Consider the following 20,435-nt stretch of genomic DNA (forward strand, 5'->3'; position numbering starts at 1 on the left):
TGATACGAGCTATTTTGGTTTCTTAAAATAGAGATTTTGTACCATTTTGTCCAAAAATGTCCATGTCTTAAACAGCGATTTACAACCAGAATGGCCCACAAATTTCTATTTTTGGACACACAAATTAGCCAACTGAACCACTACAATTTTCATATTATAGAACAAACAACTGTTTTAATTGTATACATTGGATTTACTATTTGTACTTTTCCACACCACTAGCTTACCTTTTTTTTGTCATCTGAACCCCAGTTTAGTAACACATAAATTCAAGAATACCTATCCCTACTAGTTTTAGTTCCCAATGCACAATCACACACCGTTACATACATCTTTATCATCTTACTCAAACACTCATGCACAGAGCACACATACATTCCAGAACACCCCAACCCATATCTTCTTTATTTTTTTCAAGAGACCCTAAAGAATGCCTACCAAAAGACAACTCCGTAGAAAGCAACGCAAAATTAGAGCAAATGAAAATAAAGGTATCCAACATAAGCATCCATCTCTAGCAGAATTTGTAAAAAAAGTTGAAACAAAACAGCTAATACAATCATTTAGTGAAACACAAGAAGTTTCAAGTACAACAACTTCGCTTCCTCTATCAAAATGTAAAACAAACCAAAAAACAATTAACAGAAAATCAGCTATCAGTACAGATAAAACTACTTCTTCAAATTTTAATATAGTGCAAAGTAAGGATACCAAGAAAAGTATTTTAGCCAAAATATACCGTCACAAAGTCCTTCAAAATCTTATCAAAACAGGAGAGAAATCAGGTTCAAAGCTTAACACCTATCGTAGGAAATTAATCTTAGAAGCATTGATGGACAGTGCAATTCTTCTCAAAAGAAATGTATTTATTTTACTGTTAAACAAAATGAAACCACTAACAAAACTAATAACTAAATTACAAAAAAGACTTCTCAATAAGCGAAATGTCAACAGAAAGAACTTCTTAAGTATCTGCGGAGGTGAATGGAATCACACTACGAGCACAGAACCATATTTTAATGAAGAAGCATACAAACAAAAGCAAACAAATACAATTGCCATAAATAGCAGTGGTCGAGGTTATGAAAAAGTGAATAATACCATAATGGAACAAGAAGTAGTCCTTACAAAAATATGCCCTGAAAACTTAGAATTACCCCTCCATTCAACTGAATCAGAACATCTAGTGTACAAATGGCCATGCACGTCAATGTGTAACATTCCCAAACAATGTTTCAAATCTTTACACCAATTCCTCAATAAATATGTAAAAAGCAAAGACAAAATCAAAATTAAATTACTGCAAAATATAGATACCTGTCCAGTGCGCAAGTACACAGGACTACAAGGACATTAATTGGCCTGCATTACAGGACCTACTTGTAAAACCACTTTCCATGATATCAAAAGGATATCAACACATCATTCAACTATAAGAAATCTAGTCTATAAACTGTACTATGCTAAAAGTATTGCTTTAGCACTGGCAAAGTTAAATAACATCCTTCTACATGGCACAGCAAAAGACCTACTTGAAGAAATTAACTATATCCAGAAAAAATATTTTGGAAGTGAAAGCCATTTACAGAATGAAATAGCTTTAAACCAATTAAGCAACAATTCTACACATGGCAACCTTTTGCTAAACACATACAAAAAAGAAATACTAAAATTTAAAAGTACATCAGCTGAAGTACCAAACCATGTATGTGTATGTTGCCGTAGAATTTTTTATAAAAGTAACACAAAAACTGTGGACCTATCATACAAAATAGAAGACAATGAAGATTCTAAATGGTTTGAATTAGCTCTCTACCTTCTAGCAGAAAACAAATATGAAATAACTGAGCCCTTAATACTTTGCAGTTATTGCACTACAAAACTTGACAACAACCAAACTCCTTCACGTTCTATCACAAATAATTTGGAATTATACCCAGTACCAAAACCTCTACAACAACTTAATTTATATTAGAGCATCATAATTCAAACAGTACACCCATTTCAAGCAATAATACGCCTTCAATCAAAAACAGCAAAATTACCTCCCTCTGAATTGGTAAAAGGCATTCGTGGAAAAGTAGTTTATTTACCATTAAATCTAAAAGAAAATGTGCATACTCTAGGAGTGCAACGTCCAATGCAGCAATCTTTAATTATATTAGTAAATGGAGTACCTACAAAAGACAAAAAAATATGGCAACAGCTGGTAGATTTATATAAAGTTAGACAAGCCTTCCAATATCTTAAAGAGAATAATGAATATTACAAATAAATTCATATTGAAGAAAACTTGAAAGATACAACTGACATAATTCAAGAAACACAAGAAGCTGGTCAATTTGAGCTACTAGATCCTGCTACAATATCAAATACTTTAGACCATTATACAATTCATCCTTTGCGCTGTAATGACACCGTACAAGATGTACTAGAAACTTACCAAATGCGTCAAACAAAAGGATCGCCAATCAGTATATGGGAAAAAAGTATAGAAGCATGTGCTTTTCCTCTACTCTTTCCTACTGGCAAAGGAGGAAGGTATGATGATAGACCTATTCAAATATCAGCTTCAAAATACCGCTCATTACGGATGTATTCCTAAGATCCCAGATTTAGACAAAATGTGGAATACATATTCCACCTACTCTTTGAAAGTGAACTAGCAACTTTATGTTACGGAGTTGAACACATATTAAAATCAGGATCACACTTTCAAAATATGACAGCTACACAATTATTAGAGAAAGTGCAACAAAAGGATGAGGTTTTACAATCAAATATTACAAATCTATTAGCAAATATGCGTGGTACTAAAGAGTACTGGTTTCGACATCATGGAAATGTACGTTGTATGATCAGAAACCTTGTCCCACCCACTTGGTTTGTTACATTAAGTTGTGCAGAATATGCATGGGAAGATTTACATGATTTCCTACGCATATCAAATAAAAACAAAACAAACATAGATAATCTAACACCTGGAGAACTTTGTTCTTTGGATCCTGTTAATGTTTCAAGATATTTTCACCATTGCTTCATTGCTATGCTACATTTTATTTCTAATAAAACTGTTCCTCCCCTTGGAAAAGTGCAACACTTCTTTTGGAGAAAAGAATACCAAGCCAGAGGAGCACCATATATCCACATGCGTTTATGGATTAAAGATGCTCCTAAATTTGGTCAAGACAGTGATGCCACTGTTTTACAGTTTATTGAAAAATATGTCACTTGTGAAATTCCATCAGAAGCCACAAATAGTGATCTTCGTGCACAAATTTTACAATTTCAAAGACACAAATGTGGAAAATATTGATGTCGCAAATACAAAAACAAAGGCAAATACTACACCAAATGCCGATTTGGTTTCCCTAGACCAGTTACAAATACAGGTCAAGTAAACAACCTCATGTCTTCAGTTAGACATACTGTTAAAGGAAAGTCAACTAAAAATATATATTACATAAAAAGAAAAGAAGAAGAAAAATATAATAATGATTATAATGCAATCATTGCCCACTTATGGAATGCAAACATAGATGTGCAGTACATTGCAGACAATTCTACTGCAGTTGCACGATATGTCACAGCATACTTAACTAAAGCAGAAAAGACAGAGCTCCAAGACCTCTGGAATGACCTGTCATCAGATAAAACAGTATCTCAGAAATTATACAGCTTGGGCATAAAAATGCTCACCCTTAGAGAATGTGGATCTTATGAAGCAGCTGATCGTTTAACTGGTACTTCATTGTATGGTAAATCTGAAAATATAGTATGGCTAAGTCTTGGTCCAGCTAAATCTAGAAAAAGAGTTCTAAAATCATACGAAGATATAGAAACAATAGCCAAACATGATCCCAACAGCCAAGACATTTTAAAAAACAATTTATTGGACACATACTACCCAAACAGAAGTAATACTTTGGAAAACATGTGTCTATACCAAATAGCCCAAAACTACACATACAAAAATAATATGAAACCCGATGAAAAAAAAGGTAAATATAGAGTGACAGACTGTGAAGGCAGCTTAGTTAAACTCACTAAACCAAATTTAATTAATCATATCAAATTGTCATTGAAGACTCCTCAACATAAAGAAGTATATTACATGTCCCTGCTACAACTCTTCAAACCATGGAGAAAAGAAGAACAATTACTAGATAACTATGACTCATATGAGGATGCTTTCAAAGCAAATGAAAGCACTATAACTGATGTAAACTTTACACAGTACAAAACAATGTTGCACAATGAACAGCAACATGAAGAAGAACTCCAAGCCCAACTAGATAAGGATACTCCTGACAGTAGTCAACCTTCTGTAACAGGAAGCCAAGAACCACTGGGAGAACCACTAATAACAAATGAGGCAGAATTAGCTATGATAGAAGTAGAAAACACCATGTGTCAGTATGAAGATAAGGAAGACTTAACTATGCTACAATCAAAACTAAACAATGAGCAAAGTAGCATTTTTCAAGAAGTAACAAAACAAATTGCACATGGTGTAAAACATAAAAATAAAGAATGTTCCTGCATAATTATAAACCTATACTACTGTACGTCAGTGGTGAAGCTGGTTCTGGCAAAACATTCCTAATCAAAATCATTAGTAAGTTCCTTCAACAATTGACAAACAACAAACTGTCGGCTGTTGTCACTGCCCCCACAGGTTTAGCTGCCTACAACATAGGCAGTGTTACATTATACCGATTACTACTATTACCAGTAGAACACCAGAACAAATTAGACTATTACAAACTTTCTGCAGAAGCTGCAATGGAATTACGCAGAGTATTGAAAATGCTACTAATAGATGAAGTGAGCATGGTCTCCAACCTGATGTTAGCTTTGATTCACCTCAGATTACAAGCAGTACTCAAAACAGACTATGAAAAGCTCTTTGCAGGAAAACACATTATTGTTTTTGGAGATCTGCTTCAATTAACACCAGTAAAAGGTGAACCTATTTTTAAAACATTAGGGCACAAACTCTGCCGTAAAACTGTTGGCAGTTTTGGAAATGTCAACCTTTGGCAAAATTTCCAATACAGAGAATTAACAGAAAACATGCGCCAATCTGCAGATCTAACTTATGCCAACATTTTAAAAAGTTTGAGAGTTGGTATACTTTCTAAAGAAGCAGAAGCAACATTGAAAACCCGGCACATTAATGCACTTTATGGCGATAATGCGTGTGCTACAGATGTTATGGAACAATTAGCCCACAAAAATGTCAATTGTATGGACTTAATGCCAACTCTTGCAAGCTGTTTCAAATTCAATGAAATCATGCTAAGTAAAGAAATGCAACCAATAATGGAAATTAGCGCCACAGACAAAATATATGTACATGGTATGACACTACCCATGGGTGACCACGCCACAACAAGACTAAATAATTTAGAAAAATCAATCTCAAACACAGCAGGTTTAGAAAAGATGTTAAAATTATCCTTAAATTGCAGAGTAATGCTTAAACGTAACCTTGACGTGGACCAAGGACTTGTTAATGGAGCACTGGGTACAGTTGTTGGCTTTCAAACATACCCATGTGACAAGAAAATTCAGTTTGTCAATATACTCTTTGACAAACTTTCAGAAGTAAAACGGATAGGACGCTCAACAGCTAGATTCCTTCTCTTCAAAGATATGTATGTACGCAGAGAACAATTTTCTCTAACTCTTGCATACGCAGTCACGATTCATAAATCACAAGGTCTTACCCTAGACAAAGCAATGATAGATATTGGTAACACAGTCTTTAAAGAAGGCATGAGCTATGTAGCACTATCACGCTTACCTACGCTTGACGGTCTATTTCTAATCAACTTTGATGCAAGTAAAGTAAACGCTGATATTCCTTGCATTTTAGAATATAATAGACTTCGCTCACTATACACTCCCCATCTAAACACATATTCTGTTCCACAAAAACTAAAACGTTGTAAAAGAAAACTAAATCAAACAGAAATGCAACAGGACGTCACTACAAATCCTCCAAAGAGAGTAAAAGAAACTAATACTTCATCAAGTACCACAAACAAAAAAGAATCAATTAGAGAAAGTAAACCAGGTACTTCTTTAAAGAAGGAAGACAAACTCCAAAAAATGCAATTAGATACAGAACTACCTGGACCATTTAAATTCTCAAATATAGTTGGTGTAAGTTGCTATGCAAATGTAGCAATGAATATTCTTTTTCAATTACCACCAATTGTTGACAACATTTACTCACACAGTACAGACCCATTGTGTTTGCAAATGTTAGTACTTCACAGAAATGCAGCAAACAATCCTGACAACACATATAGTGTTTTTGGAATAAGACGACAATTGGACTACTGTGCTGGAATGGTGAAATTCACTATAAACTCACAGGAAGATCCACAATAATTTCTAATGTACTTACTACAAGTACTGGAAAACAAAAACATACCTATAAATGAAATCTTTCAGATTTCATACATGTGGAAACATACATGCACTCTCTGCAACAATGTGACACAAGAAGACATCCCCAATGAACGCTTCATATATATATCAATACCAAATTGTGAATCCATTCCATTTCAGCAACTTGTACAAAATGCAAACCATGGTAGATTATGCTCTACCTGCAATTCAGATAATCGCTCCACGTTAGTAATACAAACACATAGTAAATACGTAATACTAATGCTTCTACGTTACAATGCAGATGGTACCAAAAACAACTGCAAGCTGACTGGATTCACACATGGTCAAATATCACTTGGTAAGAAAACCTTCACAACAATAGGTATAATCTACCACGCAGGAGCCACAACCAATTCAGGCCACTACACTGCATATATAAAAAAGAAATGTGGATGGTTTGAATGTAATGATAGTACCATTACTCTAAAGCAGAGATTACCAGCAAATCTTACAAACGCTTATTTGATGTTCTTAAAACCAGAATTTGATAAATAAAATGTATTTAAACCGTTAAGTAAATTTGTGTTACAAAAATATAAACTGTTAGAATACTCCAAAAGCTATCTAACTGCTCAAAGATTCTACAACAACTAATCAGATAAATGAATACCACTAAATTAGACCAAAAATACACAGAATACGCCAATTGGTATCTAACTGTCCCAAAATTATAAATTTGTGTTAAAATAATATAAACTGTTAGAATACTCCAAAAGCTATCTAACAGCTCAAAGATTCTACAACAACTAATCAGATAAATGAATACCACTAAATTAGGACAAAAAATACACAGTTAGAATACGGCAATTGGTATCTAACTGTCCCAAAATTTAACAATATCCAAATAGATAAATCAAAACCACTAAAATATAATAAAAAAATAGACAGTTAGAATACGCCAATTGGTATCTAACTGCTCCAAAATTTTATAATATCAAAACAAATGAAGAATCTGTTACTGCTCCAAAAAGAATGCAACAAAGCAAAGTATAAAGCATTAGCCAGAAACAACAAGTGAACACTGAAAACAAACAAACAAATAAACTGTAGCATAACAGAAAAAGGTTTTTTTTTAATCCAACATGGATTTTTTTTTTCTCCCACAGACCCAATGATTTTAACAACAAATACAGAAACTGAGCAAATTGCACAGTACTCTGATTTGTACTCTACTAAATATGAGGGTCGAAAAAAAATAAAAGTATATTGCTTATACAATGTAATAAGTCATTACAAACTACTAATACTAACATGCTATTTTCTTTTATCACAGAAATGAAGAAGAAAAACATGGACTCCCATTACTAGACCAAACAGTAAGTATACAATAATAAGGACAACCATCGCAGCATATCACATCCATAGTATCTAATACCTTTGTTCCTTATACATTTGTTTTTCACCCAAAGTTATAAGCAAATATGAATGTGATATGCTGCGGTGGTTGTTACCAGGGCATACAATCTTGGGTGCATGGCCAAATGGCCACGCACCCAAGACTCTATGCCCTGGCAACAACCACCGCAGCATATCACATCCATAGAGTCAAACATTTCAGCTATGATCTATGGGAAACTTTTAATGTCCGCGAACAATGTGAGTGTTCTTAGAACACTTTGAACTTGCCTGCGAACAATACGGACACCGTTTTCAGGACACCCCCTATGAGCATTTCAGAACAACGCGATAGTTCTTACAACACTTTCAACTTAACAACGAACAATACGGACAGCGTCCTAAGGAGACCCCCTACGAACATTCCAGGACACCGGGAGTGTTCTTAGAAGCGTCTTCAGAACACCACCATCTTGTTTATTTGCGAACATTTCAGGACACCGCGAGTGTTCTTAGGACACATTCAACTTGACAAAGAACAATACGGACAGCGTCCTCAGGACACCCCCTACGAACACTCCCCGGACACCGGGAGTGTTCTTAGAAGCGTCTTCAGAACACCACCATCTTGTTTATTTGCGAACATTTCAGGACACCGCGAGTGTTCTTAGGACACATTCGACTTGACAAAGAACAATACGGACAGCGTCCTCAGGACACCCCCTACGAACACTCCCCGGACACCGCGAGTTTTCTTAGAAGCGTCTTCAGAACACCACCATCTTGTTTATTTGCGAACATTTCAGGACACCGCAAGTGTTCTTAGGACACATTCAACTTGACAAAGAACAATACGGACAGCGTCCTCAGGACACCCCCTACGAACACTCCCCGGACACCGGGAGTGTTCTTAGAAGCGTCTTCAGAACACCACCATCTTGTTTATTTGCGAACATTTCAGGACACCGCAAGTGTTCTTAGGACACATTCAACTTGATAAAGAACAATACGGACAGCGTCCTCAGGACACCCCCTACGAACACTCCCCGGACACCGCGAGTGTTCTTAGAAGCGTCTTCAGAACACCGCCATTTTGTTCATTTGCAAACATTTCAGGACACTGCGAGTGTTCTTAGGACACATTCAACTTGACAGAGAACAATACGGACAGCGTCCTCAGGACACCCCCTACGAACACTCCCCGGACACCGCAAGTGTTCTTAGAAGCCTCTTCAGAACACCACCATCTTGTTTATTTGTGAACATTTCAGTACACCGCGAGTGTTCTTAGGACACATTCAACTTGACAGAGAACAATACGGACAGCGTCCTCAGGACACCCCCTACGAACACTCCCCGGACACCGCAAGTGTTCTTAGAAGCGTCTTCAGAACACCCCCATTTTGTTTATTTGCGAACATTTCAGGACACCGCGAGTGTTCTTAGGACACATTCAACTTGACAGAGAACAATACGGACAGCATCCTCAGGACACCCCCTACGAACACTCCCCGGACACCGCGAGTGTTCTTAGAGGCGTCTTCAGAACACCCCCATTTTGTTTATTTGCGAACATTTCAGGACACCGCGAGTGTTCTTAGAACACATTCAACTTGACAGATAACAATACGGACAGCGTCCTCAAAACAACCCCTACAAACATTTCAGGACACCGGGAGTGTTCTCAAAAACGTCTTCAGAACACCCCCATTTTGTTTATTTGCGAACATTTCAGGACACCGCGCGTGTTCTTAGAACACATTCAACTTAGTGATATCTGTGTTCGGTCCGCGGACACACTTCCCTGTTCGCTCCGTGGACAGTGTTCTGATTGCCCAATCGGCTTGCATGATATCCGGGGACATGCAACGTGTTCACTGATTGGACGGCATAGAGCGTGAAGCGCGTCAGATTTTCGGTAGCACCCGCCATCTTGGATTCACGGACGTCCGCGGAGAGCGCGGTGAAACTTGGTTTAAAAATTGTATTTAGTAGAGTGTGTTGGTTTGTAAGAGTTTGTGGGGAGGATGGGAGAGTATGAGATAGGTTGAATGTTGTATTTTTTTATGTGTTAGACCCACTTGTTGTGTTCGATGTGTCCCATTTCGTTAATTTACAAACATTTCAGGACACAGCGAGTGTTCTTAGAACAGACTCAACTTGCGAGCAAACAATACGGACAGCGTCCTCAGGACAACCCCATTTTGTTAATTTGCAAACATTTCAGGACACAGTGAGTATTCTTAGAACACATTCAACTTGCCGGCGAACAATACGGACAGAGTCCTCAGGACACCCCTTTTTTGTTTATTTGCGAACATTTCAGGACTCCGTGAGTGTTCATAGAACACATTCAACTTGCCAGCGAACAATACGGACAGCGTCATCAGGACACCCCCATTTCTTTAATATTATGTCGCGGACATTAAAAGTTCCCATAAGCCATAGTTAAAATGTTTGACTCTATGGTTGTGATATGCTGCAGTGGTTGTGACCAGGGCATAGAGTCTTGGATGCATGGCCATATGGTCATGCACCCAAGACTCTATTCCCTGGCCAAACCCACACAGCATATCACACTCATAGTGGCTTATAACTTTGGGATCCAAAAACAAATTTATAAGGAACAAAGTTATAAGCCTCTATGGGTGTAATATGCTGTGATGGTTGTTTTTATTATAATATACTTACTGTTTGGTTTAGAAACTGGAGTACATGTATTTCCTGATCATTTCTGTGATAAAAGAAAAGATCGTGTTAGTATTGGTATTTTGTAATGACTTATTACATTGAATAATCAACATTTTTTTTTTGACCCTCATATTTAGTAGATTACAAACCAGAGTACTGTGCAATTTGCTCAGTTTCTGTGTTGGTTGCTAAAATCATTGGGTCTGTGGGAGAAAAAAAAATCCATGTTGGATTAAAAAAGAAAACTTTTTCAGTTATGCTATAGTTTATTTGTTTGTTTGTTTTCAGTGTTCACTTGTTGTTTCTGGCTAATGCTGTATACATTGGCATGTTGCAGTTTTTTGGAGCAGTAACATATCATTTATTTGTTTGGATATTGTAAAATTCAGGAGCAGTTAGATACCAGTAGTCGTATTCTAAATGTATATTTTTTATATAATTTAGTGGTATTGATTTATCAGTTTGGATATTGTAAAATTCTGGGTTAGTTAGATACCAGTTGGTGTATTCTAACTATCTATTTTTTACACTATTTTAGTGGTATTCATTTATCTGTATTAGTTGTTGTAGAATCTTTGGGCAGTTAGATACCTTTTGAAATATTCTAACAGTTTATATTTTTTTACTACAAGTTTACTCAAGGTTTAGGTACAGTTTAGTTAATACATTTTGGTTTTAAGAACATTAAATAAGCATTTGAAAAATGTTCTGGTAATCTCTGCTTTAGATTAATGGTACTAGCATTACATTCAAACCATCCACATTTCTTTTTTATATATGCGGTTAGTGACCTGAATTGGTTGTACCTATTGTTGTGAAGGCTTTCTTACCAAGTGATACTTGACCATGTGTGAATCCAGTTAGCTTGCAGTTGTTTTTGGTACCATCTCCATTGTAACATAGAAGCATTAGTATTACGTACTTACTATGTGTTTGTATTAGTAAGGTGGGGCTGTTATACGAAGTGCAGGTAGTACATAATCTACCATGGTTTGCATTTTGCACAAGATGCTGAAATGGAATGGATTCATAATTGGGTATTGATATATATATAAGAAGCGTTCATTGGGGATTTGCTCTTGTGTCACATTGTTGCAGAGAGTGCATGTATGTTTCCGCATGTATGAAATCTGGAAGATTTCATTTATAGGTATGTTTCTATCTTCCAGTACTTGTAGAGAGTACATTAGAAATTCTTGTGGATCTTCCTGTGAGTTTATAGTGAATTTCACCATTCCAGCACAGTAGTCCAATTGTTGTCTTATTCCATAAACACTATACCTGTTATCAGGATTGTTTGTTGCATTTCTGTGAAGTACTAACATTTGCAAACACAATTGGTCTGTACTGTGTAAGTAAATGTTGTCAACTATTGTGGCAATTGAAATAGAATATTCATTGCTACATTTGCGTAGCAACTTACTCCAACTATATTTGAGAGTTTAAATGGACCAGGTAGTTCTGTATCAGATTGATTTTCTTTTAGTTTGTCTTCCTTCTTTGACGAAGTACCTGGTTTACTTTCCCTAATGGGTTATTTTATGTTTGTGGTACTTGATGAAGTTTCTTTTATTCTCTTTGGAGGATTTGCAATGACATCCTGTTGCATTTTGGTTTGAGTTAGTTTTCTTTTACAGCCTTTTACTTTTTGTGGTACAGAATATGGGTCTAGATCGGGGGTGTATAGTGAGCGAAGTCTATTGTATTCTAAAATGCAAGAAATATCAGCATTTACTTTACTTGCATCAAAGTTGATTAGAAATAGACCGTCAAGTGTACGTAAGCATGATAGTGCTACGTAAGTCATGCCTTCTTTAAAGACTGTGTTACCAATGTCTATCATTGCTTTGTCTAGGGTAAGACCTTGTGATTTATGAATGGTGACTGCGTATGCAAGAGTTAGAGAAATTGTTCTCTGCGTACATACATGTCTTTGAAGAGAAGGAATCGAGCTGTTGAGCGTCCTATCCTTTTTACTTCTGAAAGTTTGTCAAAGAGAATATTGACAAACTGAATTTTGTTGTCGCGTGGGTATGTTTGAAAGCCAACAACTGTACCCAGTGCTCCATTAACTAGTCCTTGGTCCACGTCAAGGTTACGTTTAAGCATTACTCTGCAATTTAAGGATAATTTTAATATATTTTCCAAGCCAGCTGTGTTTGAGATTGAATTTTCTAAACTATTTAGTCTTGTTGTGGCTTGCTCACACATGGGTAGTGTCATACCATGTACATCAAGTTTGTCTGTGGCGCTAATTTCCATGATTGGTTGCATTTATTTACTTAGCATGATTTCATTGAATTTGGAACAGCTTGCAAGAGTTGGCATTAAGGCCATACAATTGACATTTTTATGGGATAATTGTTCCATAACATCTGTAGCACATGCGTTATCGCCATAAAGTGCATGAATGTGCCGGGTTTTCAATATTGCTTCTGCTTCTTTAGAAAGTATACCAACTTTGATACTTTTTAAGATGTTGCCATAGGTGAGATCTGCAGATTGCTGCATGTTTTCTGTTAATTCTCTGTATTGGAAATGTTGCCAAAGGTTGACATTTCCAATGCTGCCAACAGTTTTATGGCAGAGTTTGTGTCCTAATGTTTAAAAATAGGCTCACCTTTTACTGGTGTCAATTGAAGAAGCTCTCCGAAAACAATAATGTGTTTTCCTGCAAAGAGCTCTTCGTAGTTTGTTTTGAGTACTTCTTGTAATCTGAGGTGATTGAAAGCCAACATTAGGTTGGACACCATGGTAATTTCATGCATTAGTAGCATTTTAATTTGTTTTAATACTCTGCGTAGTTCCATTGCAGCTTCTGTAGAAAGTTTGTAATAGTCTAATTTGTTTTGGTGTTCTACTGGCAGGAGTAGTAATCGGTGTCAAGTTACACCACCTATGTTCTAGGCAGCTAAACCTGTGGGGGCAGTGACAACAGCTGACAGTTTGTTGTTTGTCAGTTGTTGAAGGAACTTACTGATGATTTTGATTAGGAATGTTTTGCCAGAACCAGCTTCACCACTGACGCACAGTAGTATAGGTTTGTAATTTTGGCAGGTGCATTCTTTGTTTTCATGTTGTACACCATGTGCAATTTCTTTTGTTACTTCTTGAAAAATGCTACGTTGCTCATTGTTTAGTTTTGATTGTAGTATAGTTAAGTCTTCTTTATCTTCATACTGACACATGGTGTTTTCTACTTCTATCATAGCTAATTCTGCCTCATTTGTTATTAGTGGTTCTCCCAGTGGTTCTTGGCTTCCTGTTACAGAAGGTTGACTACTGTCAGGAGTGTCCTTATCTAGTTGGGCCTGGAGTTCTTCTTCGTGTTGCTGCTCATTGTGCAACATTGTTTTGTACTGTGTAAAGTTTACATCAGTTATAGTGCTTTCATTTGCTTTGAAAGCGTCTTCATATGAGTCATAGTTATCTTTTATTTCTTCTTCTTTTCTCCATGGTTTAAAGAGTTGTAGCAGGGACATGTAATATACTTCTTTATGTTGAGGAGTCTTTAATGACAATTTGATATGATTAATTAAATTTGGTTTGGTGAGTTTTACTAAGCTGCCTTCACAGTTTTTTCATCAGGTTTTATATTATTTTTGTATGTGTAATTTTGGGCTATGTGGTATAGACACATGGTTTCCAAAGTATTACTTCTGTTTGGGTAGTATGTGTCCAATAAATTGTTTTTTAAAATTTCTTGGCTGTTTGGATCATGTTTGGCTACTGTTTCTATATCTTCGTATGATTTTAGAACTCTTTTTCTAGATTTAGCTGGACCAAGACTTAGCCATACTATATTTTCAGATTTACCATACCATGCAGTACCAGTTAAACGATCAGCTGCTTCATAGGATCCACATTCTCTATGGGAGAGCATTTTTATGCCTAAGCTGTTTAATTTCTGAGACACTGTTTTATCTGATGACAGGTCATTCCAGAGGTCTTAGAGCTCGGTCTTTTCTGCTTTGGTTAAGTATGCTGTGCCATATCGTGCAACTGCAGTAGAATTGTCTTCAATGTACTGCACATCTATGTTTGCATTCCATAGGTGGGCAATGATTGCATTGTAATCATTGATATATTTTTTCTTCTTCTTTTCTTTTTATGTAATATGTATTGTTAGGTGACTTACCTTTAACACTATGGGCCTCATTACGACCCTGGCGGTAAGGGGTTAACGCCAGCGTTAGCTGCGCCGACCCCTTACCGCCAACTACGAGGTCCCTTAGCGCCATGGCGCTTTTAACACCTGCTTTTAGCAGGTGTTAAAATCCATGGCGCTAAGGTACCATGGAGTTAATTACGCCACCGTAATTTACGGTGGCGTAATTAACGCCTTCCCCACTCCCATTATGCCCTATGGGGCAAAAATGGGAATGGGGAAGGGTAAATGGGGATTGGGGACTTACCGCCCCGCCGACCTCGGAATGGGGCGGTAAGTCCGCCAACCACCATGGCGTAAACGTAGTTTACGCCATGGTGGTAAAGTCACGGCCCAGGCGGTAACTTACCGCCTGGGTCGTAATGAGGCCCTATGTCTAACTGGAGACATGAGGTTGTTCACTTGACCTGTATTTGTAACTGGTCTAGGGAAACCAAATCGGCATTTGGTGTAGTATTTCCCTTTGTTTTGTATTTGCGACGACAATATTTGCCACATTTGTGTCTTTGAAATTGTGAAATTTGTGCATGATGATCACTATTTGTGGATTCTGATGGAATTTCACAAGTGACATATTTTTCAATAAACTTTAAAATAGTGGCATTACTGTCTTGACCAAACTTAGGAGAATCTTTAATCCATAAAAAGCATGTGGCTATGTGGTGCTCATCTGGCTTGGTATTCTTTTCTCCAAAAGAAGTGTTGCACTTCTCCAAGGGGAGGAACAGTTTTATTACATATAAAATGTAGCATAGCAATGAAGCGATGGTGAAAATATCTTGAAACATTAACAGGATCCAGAGAACAAAGTTCTCCAGGTGTTAGTATATTTATGTTTGTTTTGTTTGTGTTTGATATGCATAGGAAATCATGTAAATCTTCCCATCCATATTCTGCACAACTTATCGTAACAAACCAAGTGGGTGGGCCAAGGTTTCTGATCATACAACGTACATCTCCATGACGTCAAAATCAGTACTCTTTAGTACTATGCATATTTGCTAATAGATTTGTAATATTTGATTGTAAAACCTCATCTTTTTGTTGAACTTTTTGTAATAATTGTGTAGCTGTGAGTAATCTAAATGGGTCCTCCCAAATTTTTTTGTTCTCGGGGGGTCAGATATGTAAACAGGGAGGTTTATTGAAAAGAACAAGGAACAAACCAGACTGACTACCCCTCGATCTACGGCCTGTCAATGACACAGGTGAAAGTGCAATAGAACTGTTTTATATTTCTACAGTCCCACAAACCTTTAGTGAGCCAATTATGTGACTGAGTCCGATGAATACAAAATTGTAAATCACTTTAATAGTTACATAAAACCTTGACATAAAAACATTCATAGGATTGTTCATTCATCAATCACACCTTTCATTCCAATTCATCTATTCTATGGACTAGGGGTTTGACAGATTACAATTACAACATATTGGCTGTTTACAGTATGCATGACAACGGAAAATACATTGGAATTTCCTCTAGGTCGACATATGTTTCGGCCCTTCTTTCAGGTACCATCGTAGTCTGCGATGGTCAATATGGTAGGTATTGGGCCATCTTCAGGACAGTCGTGCTTATATTGAACTTTAATTTCATTCCCCTTTTCCTCATACAAAACGACGAATCTATGGTCGACTTGTATTATTGCAGACCTTGGAGCTGTAAATACCGGATATCTTTCGTATTTCCCAGTATCTGGAACCGAATGTGAATAGGGAGTGGTTGACTCTTCAGAAGGCTTTATTTTCTCTTCTTTCGATATCTCGTGATCCACTGTTGTTAGTTTGATCTGGTGTCATCCACGACATGCGGTAACATGCCTGTGCTTTCGTCGGCGGTGTAGAGCTGTAACACGGCGGCGTCCTCTTGGCCGATCGCGCAGTTACTAATAGATTTGTAATATTTGATTGTAAAACCTCATCCTTTTGTTGCACTTTCTCTAATAATTGTGTAGCTGTCATATTTTGAAAGTGGGATCCTGATTTTAATATGTGTGCAACTCCCTAACATAAAGTTGCTAGTTCACTTTCAAAGAGTAGGTGGAATATGTATTCCATATTTTGTCGAAATCTGGGATCTTCAGAATACATCTGTAATGAGCGGTATTCTGATGCTGATATTTGAATAGGTCTATCATCGTACCTTCCTCCTTTGCCAGTAGGAAAAAGTAGAGGAAAAGCACGTGCTTCTATACTTTTTTCCCATATGCTGATTGGTGATCCTTTTGTTTGACGCATGTGGTATGTTTCCAGTGCATCTTCTATGGTGTCATTAGAGTGCAATGGATGAATTGTAAAATGGTCTAAAGTATTTGATATTGTAGCAGGATCTAGGAGTTCAAATTGGCCAGCTTCTTGTATCTCTTGAATTATTTCAGTTGTATCCTTCAAGTGTTCTTCAATATTAATTTCTTTGTAATATTCATTATTCTCTTTAAGATATTGCAAGTCTTCTCTAACTTTATGTAAATCTACCAGCTGTTGCCAAATTGTTTTGTCTTTTGTAGGTACTCCATTTACTTAGATAATTACAGATTGCTGCATTGGATGTTGCACTCCTAGAGTATGCACATTTTCTTTTAGATCTAATGGTAAATACACTACTTTTCCACAAATACCTTTCACTAATTCAGAGGGAGGTAATTTTGCCGTTTTTGGTTGAAGGCGTATTATTGCTTGAAATAGGTGCACTGTTTGGATTATGATGCTCTCATATAAATTAAGTTGTTGTAGGGGTTTTGGTAGTGGATATAATTCCAAATCATGTGTGATAGCACATGAAGGAATTTGGTTGTTTTCAAGTTTTGTAGTGCAGTAACTGCAAAGTATTAAGGGGTCAGTTATTTCGTATTTGTTTTCTGCTATAATGTAGAGAGCTAATTCAAACCATTTAGAATATTCATTGTCTTCTATTTTGTATGATAGGTCTGCAGTTTTTGTGTTACTTTTATAAATAGTTCTGCGGCAACATACACATACATGGTTTGGTACTTCAGCTGATGTACTTTTAAATTTTAGTATTTCTTTTTTGTATGTGTGTAGTAAAAGGTTGCCATGTGTAGAATTGTTGCTAATATGGTTTACAGATATTTCATTCTGTAAGTGGCTTTCACTTCCAAAATATTTTTTCTGGATATAGTCGATTTCTTCAAGTAGGTCTTTTGCTGTACCATGTAGAAGAATGTTATTTAAATTGGCTAGTGCGAAAGCAGGACTTTTAGCATAGTACAGTTTATAAACTAGATTTCTTATAGTTGAATGATGTGTTGATATTCTTTTGATATCATGGAATGTGGTTTTGCAAGTAGGACCTGTAATGCAGGCCAATGAATGCCCTTGTAGTCCTGTGTACTTGCGCACTGGACAGGTATCCATATTTTGCAGTAGTTTAATTTTGATTTTGTCTTTGCTTTTCACATATTGATTGAGGAATTGGCGTAAAGACTTGAAAACATTTTTGGGAATGTTACACATTGATGTGCATGGCCATTTGTACACTAGACATTCTGATTCAGTTCTATTTTTTAAATGTGAAAGGCTGCTCTGAAAAGAGCCTTATTTTTTAGATTTTTGTTGTTTTATATTTTTTTGTGGTTTTTTATACACAACACACTAGGAGAGGAGGGGAAAGGAGGGTAAAGGGGGGGACACCAACCACAGGGGTAAGAAAGGGCGAGCTGAGAGAGGAAGATGTAGAGTGTGTTTCATTTGGGTAGTGAGCAGATCTTCTCGTGCTCTGAGACGTTATTCTCAAAAGCACTTCGAAGTCGCTCCCCCCTGCAGAGTACACAAAACTGTGACCCTCGAAAGTTAAGGGTCATCACCATTGCGTATGGCCTGTGAGGCAGCTTTTGGAAGACGCTGTCCCACAGGAGTGTTCCTTGTGGTGACAGGATCAGAAACGGAGGATGAAGTAGAGGAAATCAACCTGCTACGCTCCTCACAAGGTACAACCTTGCGAACGGCCCCAGTGTGGAATGACTTGAGGTGGAGCTTCATGGTGGTGGTCCCAAAGCTATACGAACCATGCCTCCCACGACTAAGTATCATTTTGCACTCATTGCAGGTGACTCGGTTCGCACGAGCCTTAGGACCATTCCCATGAATGGTAAATAACTGCCACACCCAAGACTCACACCGAGTGCAGGTAGTAGGTGTTTGCACTACCTCATTCTCATCATCCTCTTCTTCCTCCTCTGCATCCTCACTCCTGTTCCCCTCTTCAGGCCCTTGGGGAGGTGGTGGTGGTGGAGGGGGTGGAGGTGGTGCTGAAGCAGGTGCAGCACCAGGCGGCAGTAGTGCAGCCATGGATGCCATCTTGATGAAGATATCAATCTGCAAGTGGCAGGGAAAATCGCTGTGCTCTGAAGAATAGCCAGAAACACAATGAGAATAAGCTCTAGGGTGTGGTCTTTTATAGGGGTGCTTGTACGTGCTTCGCAGACATGCGCGCTGTCCGCGGAGAGATCGAACACAAAAAAAGGTTCAAAAAGTTTCAAAAAGTATGTAGAAACTCATGATTAGTATGTGGGACTTGTGCTATGGTGAATTTTTATTGAAAAATATTGTCGATTACTTGAAAATGTACTTTTAAATTGTTTGGGGACACGAACAGTGTCCGCATTTTAGAACACGTGATCAGCGTGGGCGCGGTCACATGATCGCTTCACGAACTTGTCCGCGAAGGGAGCGGCTGTCCGCAGGACACCAAATGCACGGACATTGGTTTGTGCATGTGCGTTGATGTTCTACGAACAATGTTCGGGTCCTGAAGTAATTGAAAGTTTGTCACTCGTCAAACGAACAGTTACAGACAGGCGTTTGTTCTTAGAACAGTTTCAACTTGTTAGCGAACAGTACGGACAGGTATAATGTTCTTCAGGACACCTCCATTTTTGTTTATTTATGCACATTTCAGGACACCACTTGTGTTCTTAGAACAGTTTCAATTTGCTAGCGAACAGTACGGACAGGTATAGTGTTCTTCAGGACACTTCCATTTTCGCTTCTTTACGAACATTTCAGGACACCGTGTATGTTCTTAGAACAGTTTCAACTTGCTAGCGAACAGTACGGACAGGTATAGTGTTCTTCAGGACACCTCCATTTTTGTTTCTTTACGGACATTCAGGACACCCTTGTATGGCCTTAATGCCAACTCTTGCAAGCTGTTTCAAATTCAAAGAAATAATGTTAAGTAAAGAAATGCAACCAATAATGGAAATTAGCGCCACAGACAAACTAGATGTACATGGTATGACACAACCCATGTGTGACCAAGCCACAACAAGACTAAATAGTTTAGAAAAATCAATCTCAAACACAGCAAGCTTGGAAAAGATATTAAAATTATCCTTAAATTGCAGAGTAATGCTTAAACGTAACCTTGACGTCGACCAAGGACTAGTTAATGGAGCACTGGGTATAGTTGTTGGCTTTCAAACATACTCACGTGACAACAAAATTCAGTTTGTCAATATTCTCTTTGACAAACTTTCAGAAGTAAAAAGGATAGGACGCTCAACAGCTCGATTCCTTCTCTTCAAAGACATGTATGTACGCAGAGAACAATTTTATCTAAATCTTGCATACACAGTCCCCATTCATAAATCACAAGGTCTTACCCTAGACAAAGCAATGATAGACATTGGTAACACAGTCTTTAAAGAAGGCATGAGCTACGTAGCACTATCACGCTTACGTACATTTCTAATCAACTTTGATGCAAGTAAAGTAAATGCTGATATTCCTTGCATTTTAGAATACAATAGAC

The sequence above is a fragment of the Ambystoma mexicanum genome, chromosome 8 (assembly GCF_040938575.1).
Source record: "Ambystoma mexicanum isolate Mex_15411 chromosome 8, UKY_AmexF1_1, whole genome shotgun sequence".
In the NCBI taxonomy this organism is placed as follows: Eukaryota; Metazoa; Chordata; class Amphibia; order Caudata; family Ambystomatidae; genus Ambystoma; species Ambystoma mexicanum.